Source organism: Pantherophis guttatus, chromosome 1 (genome assembly GCF_059756535.1).
Source record: "Pantherophis guttatus breed Tessera chromosome 1, ASM5975653v1, whole genome shotgun sequence".
NCBI lineage: Eukaryota > Metazoa > Chordata > Lepidosauria > Squamata > Colubridae > Pantherophis > Pantherophis guttatus.
The window spans coordinates 283258122-283275271 of record NC_142063.1 but is presented as its reverse complement, the minus strand read 5'-3'; positions in this window follow the sequence as shown (position 1 = coordinate 283275271).

Genomic DNA, 17150 nt, shown 5'->3' with positions numbered 1-17150 from the left:
ACAACTAAAAAAAACCCAATTAACTATTTTTTTTTAAAGCTCCCAAAGGGGAAAAAAACTTACCCAATAGAACAGGGGTCTCCAACCTTGGCAACTTTAAGACTTGTAGACTTCAACTTCCAGAATTCCTCAGCCAGCTTTGTTTTGCTGGCTGAGGAATTCTGGGAGTTGAAGTCCACAACTCCCTGCCTGCTTGATTGCTCTTTAAAACTGTAGGTAAAGTACTAGCAGTCCTGTATCAACATATGTGGAACAAGTGTGTGTGGCTTTGAGAGTGGCAAAAGTTGGCAGAAGAAACATGCAAGATTGTGTGCAAATTACTGAACTCTTGGATTGATTCATCATGCCAATTTTGCTTAGCATCTGTTAAAGAAAAATACAACTGTACATATAGAAACAAATGCCCCCTGAACAGGGCAGATGTGCACAAGATCAAATAGCTAATATAAGATGAATAATAAGTACAAACAATAATAGAGAATGAGCAAGAGAACTTAAAACTTACTAACTTCAGCAAGTTCTTTTTGTATATCATGCCAAAATGTGAACTATATTAAGTTTAATGAACCCCTGATTATTCTTCTGAGCAACTTTTATAATGAACTAGAAGCTACTGTAAGAATTGAATTTGGAGAAACAGAGCAGCTCAAAATAGGAGAGGGAATGAATATATTATTTGAATGACAGAACTGGAAGAGATAATAATTTGAATCAACACTGAAGGATAAAACATAAAAAACTTGAGCTATATGGTTAAGACAAGTTTCCTAGCTAAAAGTAAAGATGGTCTAGAACAGTTAATTATAGATGTAAACACAGAAAGTGAAAAAAAAATTAAAGGCCAATGTTTAATGTTGACAAGAGATAGTGGATGACAAAAAGTTGAAGTCAACTTTTTGAAGGTGGTGATAACTTTTTTTTCTTCTGTTCAAGAATAGGTAAAGATAGACACTGCACTCAAGAAATAAAGACAATGCACTGAATCATGAATTTGGAGATGTTTACTAACAGCATCATGTATTGCAAGAAGAACTATCAATCAATTCTGGGCCCAATTTAGATCAATGCACCCTTTAGGATCAACAAGCAGCTTTGAGACTGTGATGTAAGCATATTGAAAAAAAGAAAATGTTTATATCTGGCAAGTTTAAGAAAAATAGAAGAAGGAGAACATAATTATTAAAATGGATAAATAAAAAAAGTGTAGATTGTCACTGGAAATAGGCTGAGGCAGTGGACATTTTCCATTTAGCCAGAGTGTACTACTACTACTACTAATTTAGTATTACTACTAATTTGCCAATCTGGTGTCCTTGAACTACTTTATATTGAACTCCTTTAATCCCCACCAGTATAGCCAGTGATACCCAGAATTATGGAAGTTTTACTGCAACAAGCCTGGAAGGTACCAGGTTGGGGGTGATGTTTTGGACTTACAACAGTAGAAGTGGAAGAGCTCATGCTATTTTTAGAATGATGTGACCTACATTTTTACCATTTACATAGTTGCAGAGTGCCTTCTGTTTCAGTACTGCTTACCGCTTCACAGAGTTATGAAGTAGGACATCATTTTTACATTTAGAAAAAGAATAAACTTGGCCCACATACTATAATAGGGTAGGCAAGCTTCAGGTTCCTTCCTAGAAACAGTGTCATCTGATAGGAACTAGATGTTTTGCCATTTCTGATGCAACACATACCTTTTTGGAATAATACCCCCACCTTTTCCAGCACACAGCTGGCCCAGATCCTCACAGCTTTCACCAAGGCATCAAAAAGTTAGATTTTTCTCCCAGATTTTGGGCCAGGATGATAAAAGATCCTACCTTGTGCGGTATAGTGGATATTGAAGTTTCCTATTAATTGTCCTGCTATAGTTTAATTGTACTTGATTTGTGTCTTATATTGATGTATGCCACCCAGAATTGCATTTATGTGAATTGCATGACTATATAAGTTTATAAATAAATCAATAACCAGAGTTAACGACTACAGTGGTAAGAGATGGGTCTTGGGTTCATCTTCTACAGCTTTCTAGTCAGTCTCCTTTCACCTACAAACTGAGGTGGACAACCACAGAGTTGGGCAATTTGGGGGCTAGTGGTATATGACTAGTGCCAAAGCAGACTAATTGTAGAGGCTCTGGCAGCTGAGATATCAATCTCTTTTATCTTCTGTCATAACATCTGCACAGTGTATCCCAGAGGAGCTCTTCAGGATGGTGAGTATCCTAATTAATCTAGGCTGTCTTGCCTTAAATGAATCATGTTCTGCTTGCTGTGATGAATTTGCTACTTACTGTGCAGATGCTTTTGTGTATGTGTGTGCACTTAATTTTGAACCAATGGTATAACACAACATAGTCTTAGGGCTTAGTGGTTTTTCCTATTTCAGCTAGTCTTCGTTAGAGATCTCCATTAATGTAGAAAGACAACTAAGAATGGTGCAAGAAAAAAAAAAGATCAATTATTGATAAGTTACCTGAGGAAGTTGAAATCTTTCCTGGTTAGATTAGGAAGATATGACATCGGTTTTCTTCTATGAGTAAAAAATACAGTATTTTCCTAACATGATTATAATTCCCATGTAAGTTTGTGTTTCTTTTTCAACTTTTTTTTTTCTCCAGAAAGCTGAACTTTCTGAGTGATCTAGATGATTCCTTCCCATATATTTATAAGTGACAATATGGCAGGACTATTCTTTAGATTTCTTTGGAGAAGGGGCATAATTTAGCCTTTTCATTTATACAATCAAGCCTTCAGGCAGACTTTTGTGTTATGGTAGATGTTACATTTTTCCTTATCTATAGCAGTTCTATACTTGAATCTCTCTAGATATTTAATTGAATGATTCTCAATGCATCCTCCTTGAAAGTCAACAGTGCTGTGTTCATTTGTTTCTCAATTTGTTTATAGTATCTCTGATAGCACAGAAACAGGGCAGAATCTTAGCAGTATGTCAATGGGATTTTTTCCCCTCTGACTTTCCTTTTCTTTCTTAATTATATGTTGTGTGGGGTCAGAAGACACATTCAGGTACACAGATTACGAAGGCTGAGGAAAGAATAGTCGCTAATCATACTATTCAGAGCAGGGATAACAAATTGATATCACTCCAGATGTTATGGGATTACAACTTCCGTCCTTGTGGGACTGATGGAAATTGGAGTACAACAGCTTCTGGAAGGCAACTATAAATGTGTACTGAGAGAGAGAGAGGAAGGAGTTGGTATTTTTTTTTTTTTTTTACAAAACTCCAGGATCTATAGCTCTACAGTTATATCAGATGATGATGACCAGAATCATCTAAGAAGGGTTCGGTACTGCTCTTTCCTTAAATTCAGTGTCCATTCTAATATTTGAATTGGAGGAGGCTCAGAACATCCAGAATTTTATACCAAAAGTTAAAAATTGCACAGGTGTCTCATTGCTGAAAACTTTCCAGTTCATGAGGCGTTTCTTGAAAAAATATTCAAATGCTAGCCAGAAGGTAAAATTATTTGTTGTTTTGGTGCCTTCTAGTCAGTGTTGGCTCCTGGACTGGTTCCCACAGTTTTCTAGGTGAGATTCAAAAGTAGTTTGCCATTGCTTGTTTCCTAGAGCTGAGAAAGAGTGACTGGCCTAAAGTCACCCTGTTGGTTTTGGGCGTAAAGCAGGATTAGAACACACTCTCCCAGTTTCAAGTCTAATGTCTTCATTCCTATATCAAACTGGCTTTTCAGTTTAAGATAATCTGTACTTAATGCATAATCTTCCATTCATTGCTGAGGGCTCATGCATCCAATTATTCCTTTGGGGGACTGTCAGGTTTTTTACTGACTCTCAGATAAGAGCAAGGGTGAAATGCTACCAGTTCACTCGGGTTTGGGTGAATCGGTAGTGATAAAAACTACCGGTTTGGGCAAACAGGTAGTAAAAAAAAGCTACCAGTTTGGGCAAACTGGTAGTTAGCTACTAGTTTGGATGAATCGGTAGTTAGCTATCAGTTCGTTTGAACAGGCAGTTTAAAAAGCTATCATTCCTGAGAACCGGTATTTCCGATGATCAGCTGTGGCACGGGGTTTAGCTTTGCTAGAAAGCAGGAAATTCTGCTTTCTAGCAAAGCTAAACTGTGTGCCACAGCTGATCTCCCCCTCACTTTTACTTACCTTCCAAAGCCTCCTTTTGGCACGTACTATGCATGCGTATGTGCGTGTGCAGAGCGCACGTTTGGTGTGCACTGCGCATGCACATAATGTATGTTTGGCATGCAATGTGCATGCGTGGCAGGGGTGGGTTCTACTTACCTTTACTACCGGTTCACAACTGGGTAATGCGCGCGCACACACTTCGCTTGTGCAGACGTGTGGTCTTCTGCGCATGCTTAGAAGCATTCTGATGACATCGGAGTTGGTGGGCAGAGCCTCCCGCCAGTTTTACTACCGCTTCTATAGAACTGGTGCGAACCGGGGGCAACCCATCACTGATGTGCGGCCAGCGAACCAGTGGCAAACCAGTTCGGATTACACCACTGGATGTAGCAACACTTTTATTAATAAAAACTTCAGCTAAACACTTTATATTCCTTGATATGCTATAGGTTTTTTTTTTAAAAAGCAATATCTGCCCCCAAGTGGAAACCTTTATCATTTCACTACGGTTTAGAGACAATTTCAGTAATTATCTTTATAATAAACATACCATTATGTGTTCATTTATCAAACAGTACCAGAGAAACAATGATGCAAGAAAATGTGTCCTGTATTCATTGTGCTCTTCTTTACTTATTTTTGTTTAAGTTGCATTTATATAAATTGAATAGTTAATTTTGCCTTCTCCCTTTTCTTTTGTCATTGTACGGAAGGCTTTTTGGATAGCCAAAGAGCTCATTTGTCTATGGATAGTCCTTGTTCTCAAATGGCTGAAACATCCTTCAAAGATAGTCATAGGCACGCAGGATGTTTATTTACACTCATTTCAAGCAACAGCGCCAGTCAACAAAGGATCATCATGCTGAAGGAGAAAATTCAACCTTTTGAAACTTCCACTGAAGGAAGCCCTTCAAAATACTTCACTTTTAAGGCACTTCAGTGATGAACACAAGTAAGCTACCTAATGAAAGAGAAGAAGTGGTATAGGTAACTGGCTCGCTAGCTTAAATAGCTTGAGTTTAATTCCTAGTAATGGCATCAGTTAAACCTTTCTATCTAAACCTTGGGATTTCAGTAGTTCTATCCCTGTATGAGAAATATGATACCTACCTACCGCCTAGTTGGTATTAAAAAATGGACAAAATAAGACCCAGAGAATTTTTAAGGATCTGAGGCAGTATTTCTCAAACTTGGCAACTTTGTTGCATGGACTTCAACTCCCAGAATTCATGCCAAGGTTGAGAAACACTGGTCTAAAGTCTTCACCATGGCCACAAGTATGCTTCCCATCCCTGATTTTTCAGAAAAGCAGGCCAATACAATGGAACTAGTTTGGCTTAGGAATGAGGTTGGTGACTAGTGCAGTTTGAAGAGCAGACTCTGCAGTTTGAATGTGAGACACTTCAGCAACTAGTAGAGTTTCCTGGCTAGTAAATTGATAACAGGAAGAATAATGTATTGCAGAAACCATCTCTCCACCAACCCAAACCAATATGACTGGGGAGGATAGTAGACAGTGACTGGAAGTACATCTGCAGCAGCAGCAGCTTAAAGCAGTCAGCAGAAGCTGGAAAGATCCTAGCCCCATTCCCAATTAATCAGCAACATCATTAGGGAAATATTGTTGATCAATCACAAGGCATGATTAGTGTTGGAAGAAAATGGAAAATAGAATAGAATAGAATAAAAGAGTTGGAAGGGACCTTGGAAGTCTTCTAGTCCAACCCCCTGCTTAGCTATATAAATTTCATAAACAAACGAACAAATTCCTATGATTCCTTTTCTTCCTCTTCCTCCTGCTCTACCACCCTTGTTGCTTTTGATCTGTTTTGGAAAACTTCATTTCAACTATTTGTGATATTGACTTGAATGAAAAAGCGTCACTTATGTGATTGTTTTAATTACTGAAATACTATATTATTTTGACCCTTTTGTCTGTAAATAGGACCATGAAAATTTGTTCCATTGCTTCCTTTCAGAAAGGCTTCAGAAAGACTTCCTTTTCAAGATAATCCTGATTTTGATACCATTTCCTGTCTCTGGGCCTTGAGGCCTATGGCTGAATTTTTACAAAGGAATACAAGATTAGAGCAGAATTCTCATCCTTAAAACTGAAACCAGAACTTCTTATTTTTTAAAATCCCACACATCTGAAAAGAAGAAACAAGGTGTTTTCTTCCATGCAATGGAGGTGTGAAGTTTTCTTTGTGTTGTTTTAGCAAGTTTTTAATGGACTGGAAGTCAAGGCAGATGTTTTATGTGATGTCTCAAGTTAAAACAGGATGAGTTGTGTATAAGCTTCCAAAGTTCATCTCTTGTATTTTGATAGTCTTACAAATGACTACATTAACATCTAATTAGCTCATAAGGATTTTAAGGTACGATCTGATTTATCCCAATTGTTGAGATGTATAAAATGTAATGTTTATATTAGGCAAGGAAAATATTAATAAGTTGATGAGATGTACATATGTCCTTCAAATGAGGAAAAATCCTGGTCAGATTTTTAAAAAACCAGTTATGAGATGGAATCACCATGACTTGGTGATTCAACATACAAATAAATATGAAAGAAGCTAATTTTTAAACAACAGATTTTAATTTGCCCAATCAGTTACCAAATATTATAGTATTAAAGGAATGCAAACAAAATAATTCATTGTCCGTGTCAGAAAACCTTAGAAGTTTAAATGTGCCTTCAAAGACACACATGAATACACACAGAGATTTCCTACAACATAGTTTGCTGTGAATTATTCATGGAAAACTCAGGGAAGATACTGTCTGAAACAGATTTCTTGCCAACTGCTTCTGTTCTTAAATATTTTAAAATTTGAAGAGAACTTGCTTAAAAATTAGGATTGGAACTGTGTTTTTTTTTTAAAAGGAAGCTTTTTTCCATACTGAATTTTGTAAGACATGTTATTGAAAACTGATCCTTATTAAATCTAGTAAACTGGCCTTCAAAAAACTAGCTGAGCACTAAATGGGAATAAAGCATTTTCTAATAAAAGAGAATATATGTAGTTCAGGTTAGAACTGTGAAGTCCTTGGTTGTTTGCTTACCAGATGTTTTGTTACCAGACTAGGTAATTGAAGGGTTTATATCAGGGGTGAAATGCTCCCAGTTCAGACCGGCTCGGGCGAGTGTGGTAGTGATGGTGGCGGGCAGTTTGGAGAACCGGTAGCAAAAATCCCTGCTCCCGCCCCCCATGCCCAGCTGAGCCGCGCGATCATCAGAGCCTTTTTTTCCTTTTAAATGGCTCTGACGAGTTGCTAATCAGGCAACTCTGCTTGGATCGCCAGAGCCATGTAAAAGAAAAAAAGTTTCTTTTTTTCTCCCTCCTGCCCCCCGCAAGCCTCCAGCTTGCTTACTTTAGCTGCTAGTCACAACGCTGTAATACCTGCAATCTATTGCATCAGCAAGCAACTGAATCTCCCTGCCTGCAATCAAGCTCATTGGTGAGCAGCTCTATCTGCAACTTTAAGACTTGTGGCCTTCAACTCCCAGCAAAGCTGGCTGAGGAATTCTGGGAATTGAAGTCCACAAGTCTTAAAGTTGCCAAGGTTGGAGACCCCTGTTCTATTGGGTAAGTTTCTTTCCCCTTTGGGAGCTTTAAAAAAAATAGTTAATTGGGGTTTTTTTTAGTTGTTCTTTTTTTAGATCTAGCCATTTAAAGTTTAGGAAATTTTAAATTTAGCTGCTTTTATATAAAAATAAAAATAAAATAAAATAAAATAATATTTGTGCAGCTTTCTGAGATTTAGTGTGTTTCTGTAGTGTTTCACTCTAACTACACAAACACACAAAATCTCACAAAGCTGTATGTGGAATTTTGTGTGTGTAAAGTGTGAAAGTTGGTTTTTTGGGCTTTTTGTGGCTGTGTGAGATTCCTACTTGTTGTGGGGCAATTTTGGGTCTAGCATAGCTGCTTTTACATTGTGGGTGAGCCAGTTGTGTTGGGTGGTGTTGTGTTGTGTTGTGTTGTGTTGTGTGTGTGTAAAGTGTGAAAGTTGTTTTTTTGGGCTTTTTGTGGCTGTGTGAGGTTCCTGCTTGTTGCGGGGCCATTTTGGGTCTAGCACAGCTGCTTTTACATTCTGGGTGAGCCAGTTGTGTTGTGTTGTGTTCTGTTTTGTAGGTTAAAAAAGGGCAAAGAAGTGACATTGACTTGGCCACGCCCACCCAGTCACCTTACCACCAAGCCCCGCCCACCAACCAAGCCACGCCCACAGAACCGGTAGCAAAAAAATTTAGATTTCAGCCCTGGTTTATATACAGTAGTGTGCCCTGCTAGTGTTGGTGGGTGTATTGCTTTCTCCTTGGTAGTATCTTGATTAAGCTGTTGTTTACTATTTGATTGTTTGTCTGAGCTGTAATTCCTTGATTAGAGTATCAATTTTTTTATTGTGGTCAAACACCTGCATGAGGAAGGTAGGTTACAATCAGTTAAAAACCTAGAATTGATTGTCTTGTGTTAATCTCTGGATATCTGGATGTTGACTGACTTTCACGAGTTCTGTGTCTATGGAGAAAAATAGTGATGTGATATCTGAAGTGAGTATCTATGATCATTGGTCATATCATTTTTTCCCTATTTTGTTGAGTTTTTTTTTTTGTAGCCTTTTAATGGTCATCCATTTTTTTAAACCCAGATTTTGTGGCCCTATATAATCACAAGGTGCCTTTTGTATGATTACTGATAGTGTAGCTCTCATTATATTACAGTTGCTTTTTTATTATTATTTTTTTCCACTCCCGAAATGATAGGATTTTTTTTTCTCTGACTATAAAACAAATGATCCCATAACTGATGGGCAATATCCGGTAAAGATTAATTGTATTTGTTCAGTGCTAAAACTAATGAAAAGGGAATCACACATTTTTTTAATGAAAACAACTGCTATCAATAGCTGATGAGAGGCTACACATTATCTGCAAACATATATATTTTCAGATGATCTACCTGCTCCATAGAAGGTCATCATTTCTTAAAAAATTTTTTCCCTCTGGAGTAAACATGGAGCTGTTTTTCGCTGGGAAAAATACTTGATGGAAGCACTGTATGTAGGTCATGTCATTTGCTGGTTACATCATCATTCATATGTCCTCATTTGCCTCTTTGTCTTTCCCATGGAGGCCTGCTTGTATCAATACAGCTCATTTTCATCCCATCAGATAATTAATTGTGAGTAATATTGCCACCTCAAATTGCTTTTTGTAACTGTGTAAAGTTTAAGTCTTTGTGGAAGGAAGGAAGGAAGGAAGGAAGGAAGGAAGGAAGGAAGGAAGGAAGGAAGGAAGGAAGGAAGGCCTCTCATAAGCCAAACCCTAATTTTTAATTTCCTTGCTTTTATTATAAACAATAATTTGTTATAGTGCAGTATTTTATTTTTGTTTTATCAATGTTTTTTTCCTTTATTTTCTGATTTCTAGTGGAACTTACTTAAAATGGGATAATATACTGACTTTTTTCTTATTTTATTGTTTAATTACTTTTGAAAAGCAAAACATGTTACACACGCTCTCCAACAAATTAAAAATGATTGTTAAATACGTCTTTCTGGAACTTAAAAATCACAGTCAATTGGCACCCTCAGAACTTTACATGAGAAACATTCAGTGTGGAAAAGAAGCAAGAATTATTTTTCACATGCAAAGAAGACCGCTCTTTAGAGTAACATCAGCCTTGCAGCTAAAAAAATATTTGATGTAAGCACCGCCTTTTCCCACCTAATATTTTGAAGGAATGAAGGGGATTACCAGAATATTTGTTTGTAAAGCAGGAATCTACATGTGTTTTCAGCAGAGTGGTTTTAATCATCAGACTGTCAACTATAATATTTCAACATATGTACTCCTTCAGTGGCAGGAAATTACAGGATTTTAAGGTCTGGGTGTGGGACAGTGTACGACTGAATATGTGAACATTTTAGGTGTGTGCCTCCTGTTATAACAGGCAAAATGTATGTTTACTTTGGCTGATTGAAAAAAAGCCATTTTGGAATGTGCTTTGGGACTTGAGTATGGGAAGATAAACCGCAGAACCTGAAATTTATTTGCTGCTAACTCCAAAATATAGTAGTCATGAATAAAAATGTAGTATAAATGCAGTATATAATTTAAATCAATTCATTTTATCTTTATTTACCTAAGTGTCTTAGCAATGGCAAATGACATTTTTATTAAAATAAGCTGGCTTTGATTTGAAGATTGCATCGCTATGCAAAAAAGTCACCTGTACAAAGCTGGGTTTTGCTCTAAGGAAAACATTTCAGTGATCAGGACACAAAGAACATGTGGTAATTAACGAGAAACTGGGGAAACATTAAGGTGGAGATAAGATTTTACTGAGGGGTGGATGCAAATATAGGTGGGATGTTAAGGAATTGAGATTGCTTTGTGCTTTAAAGTGAACTGGGTCTGATCTAAGCAACTGTTTAGATCAAAATCTCTACTTGCTTTGCTACTGATCATCACAGATGTGGCTTTTCTAATATGTCTGAACTCTTCCACTATTACAAGATGAATATTTCATGGTCATATTGTATATCATGCTATCCTGCTGGTTCTTTGCCTAGTGAGCTGCAGTGAGATTTTGGCAAATAAGATAATGCTGTCATAGTTAGACATATTAATGCTTCTGAAATTTTTAAAAGAGCATATGTACTGTGCTGAGCATATGGAAAAAGAAGAAACAAAGTGTACATATATTTTATTTCAAACTAGACACCCCCACCCCCCAGAGTTCTAGAATATAAAATGAGCTCATATGTAGATTTGATTTTGCCTTGTCACATTTGCAAGTTTTGGACTAATCTTGAATCCAAATGCAATTATTCTTATGCAAACTTAGAGTTCAGTTCTTAATTCCAAAAAAGTGTATGCAAATGTATATTTTGCAAATTCAGTACAAAAACATTGGGCTACAATATTTATACAATATTAATAACTGATCCAAATTACAGAGACTTCCCCAGAAAATAAATGCAATATTTATTTTTGTGTGTTTTAAAATGTGAAATAACAGAAATGGATGGAGTCAGCTTATAATTGGTACGATAGAAACCTGAATCATATTTCTTAGTAAGCATTATAGAACTGCAAACTTGTAAAATATACTCTCCTAACTTGGAAACCACATATATCTTTCTGATGCAATAGAGGTCAATTGCTCATTCTGATCTTTCCCATCCTTGTCCTTGTATCTTCTTTTCTCTTAATATAATTTATAGGATATCATATTTCTGGCCTTGCAACTCATATTAATTATCAATGTGATATTTGATAACAAAACGTATTTAACCCAAAGATCACATGGCATTTGGGTCTCCAACCTGGGTTGTCAGCTTTGTTGACATTTTGTTTGAAATCTGATAATAAGGAATAATAAATAAGCACACAAAAGACATTTCTATGGGCCAATTTAGCTTGATTTTATCCTTCCCTACTTGTTGATATTGACAAATATAAGAAGTGCAAGGCAGTGGTGAAATCCAATTTTTTTTACTACTGGTTCTGTGGGTGTGGTGTGGCTTGGTGGGCATGGCAGGGGAAGGATACTGCAAAATCTCCATTCCCACCCCACTCTGGGGCCAGCCAGAGGTGGCATTTGCCAGTTCTCTGAACTACTCAAAATTTCCACTACCGGTTCTCCAGAACCTGTCAGAACCTGCTGGATTTCACCCCGGTGCAAGGAAAGATAGAGTAATTGGTCCAGAAAAGGCAGTTAAAAGTAGCCCATAATTCTGATATCTAGGAATGTGTTGCCACCATGGATAACATGATCCCAAGAACAATAGGTAACAATAAAGAAAAGGAAAGGGAGACATCCAAATTACTTAAGCCTGGATTTGTTCCTTCCTAGGTCTTGTTCTATGCTTTCTTCAGTTTGGGTGATGTCTAACTAGCAGAACCATGAACCTTCCTTTCCGCTTGGAATTAGACTGCAATTTCCATTAAAAGCCATAGTGGAAAATGATGATGACAATTATAATTCAGCACATTTGGAGAGACACTAATTTAGGGAAAAACATTTACAAGAGCTCTTTTTATTTTTTTTCTTCCTACAGCAACTTGAACGGGACTTTAGTTACTATTGCTTAGAAGTGTTAAGAAATGAAAGGGATGAAGAAAACATTCCCAGGATGCTGATGGATATGATTCTCCTTTGCATTAATTGGCTTGTGATAGGAGGCTGTTAAAAAAAAAGTTTCCAGAATTGCTTGGCATTCTCATCAGTGCTTGGCTCTGAATTCCTGGCCTTGGACAATTACAAGGGTGGCATTAAACTTCAAAGGAGAGCAGGCTTAGCAGTGAGCTGGGTCTGAGCAGTACTGGAAAGCTCACTGCAGTTTGAAGGCCTTACCCTGCCTTGCCTAATGTGGTCCTGATGTTACAATATTTCAACAGGAGAAAAAGAGAGAGTTAAAAGAAGGTTTCATAGCTACCTGGCTCTGGAGCAGGAATGATGATGATCAGTCCTTTGCAACTGATACATTAAACCTCATGAAGTTCATGTGCTGCAGTGTATTCAAATGTCAAGTTCAATTTAGGAATAGGCGCCAAAACACTCTCGAAAGCAGAATAAGCTTCATTGCAAACATGATTACACATAAGGATTTCTCATTGTGTGGGCAAGCATTTCTCCCGTCTTTTTCTCACCTTTTAGAATATTGCTTAGGAAAACATATTGCTTGTCAGCATAACGAAACAAGGGGTATAAGGTGTACAATTTTGAGCCATTTCCTTGTTTTCATTTTTTTCAAATTCGCTGTACCTGAAAACCAAATAAACTTGCAGACTTCTTCAATCAGGTTCACTCTATATTTATTGAGAGTACAATTCCTATGACGTCCTACTTAAAAAAAACCATGCTAATTAGGAGTTTTAGCAGTTGCAGTTCCAAAACTTCTCCAAAAGTACCAGATTTGGGAAAAGCTCACATCAAAGCAACTCTACAGTCGGGCCTCAGTATTGGACATTGCTTTACATGTTACAGTAGAACCTAGAAGTAATGGGAATTATACTGTTCATGCAGCTCATATAGTTTCTGAGTTGTCTTCTGGCAAACTTCTCTATGGTCTTGGATGTCGCTCAAAGTAAGGAGATATTGGGGAAAAATAAGGTGAATGACTGAAGGATGAGAACAATACTGGAGGCCTTTATTTTCACAAATCAATAAAACCTTGTCTTCCTGATTTAATAGACTGTAGAATCCTTAGTTCAGTATAACAAATTAATGGTCTTTTATAATTTTTGTAGCGTCAAATCTAAAATGTAATATATTAATATTAATTGCCTTTTCTTTAAATTTTAATAAAAGACCATTTTTCAAAGTCAGGAAAGTAATAAAATATTCGTCTAATATCTGTAGAAACTGAGGTGCAAATGGACTGAAATCTTTTAACATGCAAATGATTTCATTAAGACAGATTACTATTTTGCTATGTACTTGCTAATCATAATTTTAGAGCCAAATTAATTCTTTATGTGTGCTTATAATTACAGCTGCTTTTTTCCCACCTAAGATTCTGAGAGTTAAGGGATTATATTGAGTTTTTAATATTAACCTGACCTTTCAGCATGCTTAGCTAAAACTTTTCTGTAAGTAGAGTGCATTTCTTTGACAGTAAGACTCTAGAAGATTTGAAAATTTGAATATGGTTACACGGTCAATGATTTGGAATACTCCCACAATCCATGGTTAATGGCAGGAAATGATGGGAAATATATCCTAACAAAAGTTGAGGATTCAGTGTTTGAAAACTAATATTAAATATGTGATCTTCTAGTCCTTGATTCAAAACTCACCTGGATGAATGGGAATTACAGAATTTCATGGTGGTAACAATGATGATGATGATGATCTTTCTTCCTTCATTTGTGACAGAAGCATCACAATTAAAATAGAGCATATTATAAGGCATAATATTTAAAATGGAAAATGCAAAATTAAAGTATGTAGTGTATGTAGGAGCTTACCAAGAAACTAGCAACATTGTGTTCTGTCACGCTGCCATGAAGTACTCAAGTGTATACTGATCAGAGCACAAAGAATAGGTATACATATGTCACCACAATCGCAAAGGTCGGAAGCCACTGGATAGCCCCATTTATTCAGAGTGTCTCTGGATCTTCTTTTACCTGTGCACAATCTGTGCAATGATTTCCATACTCCCCACCTTTCGCCACACCCAGGTGCCAGCTCTGGTTCCATCCAGTGTTGGTTCCATCCAGTGTTGGTTCTTAGTAGCTTTCCATAGGTTCACTCTGCTTTCAAATTCTTTGAAGTCTTCCATCGACCTAATGTACCTTTTCCTGGGTTTTAATCTCTGATGGATTGATTGTAAGCCATAGAAAAGGTGTTGTCTATCTACTGCTGATTTGAGCCTCTCTCTATAAGCTGCTGCTTCTCTTTTAAAAGCAGGCAAGCAATGCTAGCTAGATGGTAGATCTTATGTAGTGGGGTAAGTTTTAGGCAACTGGTAATAATTCTGCTAATTTCATTCAGAGCAACATCTACTTTCCCAGTATGTGCAGCAGTGGTGGGTTGCTCCCGGTTCAGAACGGTTCGCAAGAACTGGTAGTAAAACTGGTGGGAGACTCCGCCCACCAACCCTGACATCAACAGGACGCTTCTGTGCATGTGCAGAAGCACGTGTGCGTGGCCCCATTGCAAACTGGTAGTAAAGGTAAGTAGAACCCACCACACTGATGTGCAGGCATGTGCACCTGCTTTAGCAAAGAGCTAAAGTTGTTGTCTTAAGGATCTTTGGTTTGGCACTCCAAGTAGAGCTCATTAATTTCCTGAAGATGTTATTTCTTCCACTGACCTTCAGTTTAGTGTTAGTTCACTGTTACTTACATGCTAGGGCGCTATCTAGAGTGACTCCCTCTAAGTATTTAGGCTTGTAGCAGTTGTCCAATAATATCTCTTTCCATATAATGTGCAGCTTCCTGCTTATTACGAAGATAGAAGGCGTATATCTGAATTTTTGCTGGATTTGGCCTTAACTGGTTATCACAAAAATATGGATCTAGCTCTACCAGGTCTTCAATTAGGTGGTCTTCTACCTCCTCAAACGTTTGCCCCTGTACTACCATTACTCTATCACCAGCATACAAAATACTTTTATATATTTATATATTTATATTTATTATAATATATTATACAAATATAGTATATTTATATATTTATACTTTTATCTGTTATCTTATTTATTTATTTATTTATTTATTTATTTATTTATTTATTTATTTATTTATTTATTTATTGGTTCAATTTATATGCCGCCCTTCTCCAGAGACTCAGGGCGGCTTATAATACGTTAAGCAATAGCCTTCATACTTTTGTATATACCTGCTTAGTAGGGCTTTCGCCCCCCCCCTAAGTGGTGCTCTTTTTTATACAAAGTCAGCTTATTGCCCCCACAATCCGGGTCCTCATTTTACCTACCTCGAAAGGATGGAAAGCTGAGTCAACCTTGAGCCTGGTGAGATTTGAACTTGCAGGCAGCTGGCAGCTAAGTGCTACTTTAACAGCACTTTAATCTGTTGTGCCACCAAGGCTCTTTATCTTATATATGCTTGACAAATAAATAAATAAATAAAAATAAAATACATTTAGTTGTTACTACCTACAGGGAGCAGCTCATCATTAGTGTAATTATAGTCAAACAGCATTATCAATCAGCCATGAGAGTTATAAAAAGGAACAACCTTTTTGTTAAACTTGATTCCCAGTGATTGTGCCTATGCACTTTTGTTGGCAATATTACAACAGTGTCTTCTGAGATTTTTTAAAAAAATCCCTTGTACCCAAGGGACCAAGTACCAATCAGGGCTATTCCTGCTTAGCTTCTAAATAAGCCAAAGTTCCCAGGTTTATATAGACACCCAAGGCATTAAAAACAAAAACAGTATCTTTAAAATGGTCATTCCAAAACTGGCACAAACTAACTGGGAAAATACTCTTTTATGAGAATATAACTCCATTCTGGTAGTGATGGAAGCATTCCTTCAGCTATTTTGTTCCCAAACTATTTAGAACTTTAGAAATAAGCAACAGCATTCTTATTAAGGCAAGTATATAGCTTGAAGATGATTTTTAACCCTATTTGTACATCTACTTTTCCTTTCTTCTTCTTCTGTCCTCTGGGCTATAATTGATAAAAAAAAAGAGGGAGGGAGGGAGGGAGGGGGAAAATATACCCAGCTCTTAAGGAGTTCATATTGGAGCAAGGAAGCAGTTGGGTTTGGCCAGGTAACTTATTGATTCAGACAATGGCCAGGACTGTGTCTTTAGTACTATTTACAACTAGAAAAACAGGTTTTTTTTTCCTAGTCCAATAACAGCAAAAGGACTCTACCCATTTTTAAATAACACAGCAGTAAGATGGATTTTACAACAAGCTTATCACTGACATTATGGTGTGTATAGACTTCTATTTTTCACTCAAGCTGATGTTACCTAAGTGACTTTCTATCAGTCCGATTTCCTTTCTTCAACGTAGAAGACAAATGCATAACTGCTATTATGTAAGTAGATTACAAGTGTACAAATCTGACATATTATTAGAAATATTTTCACAGATGTTGGTTTCCTTCTTACTAAATATGGGATGACCCATATTTCAGCTGAGTGCAACTTAAGATGGGGACCTGTTCATACACATTTTCCAGTTTCTTGACGATCATACGCAAAATACAAGCTATTGTACTGTAGTGTATCTCCTGAAGCATCCCATTATACTGAAATTAGGGTCAAAGTTTTGTGATTTACAATAAGAAGATGGTGGGTCTATTTTTGGATGCTGAAGGATGCTGTGTTGCATTTCCTGAAGGTCTATAGAAAAGGGAAGTGAGTATTCTCTCTATGCAGAGGATAGGTAAACCTCTCTTTTTCATCAAATCCTGGTGAGGTTGTTTGGTTGTGAACTATTGTTTGGATTCAACATTAGCTTGGATGTCTATAGAGATTATCAATCATTCAGGTCACAGTTGTCTCAAAGGTGCTTTTTT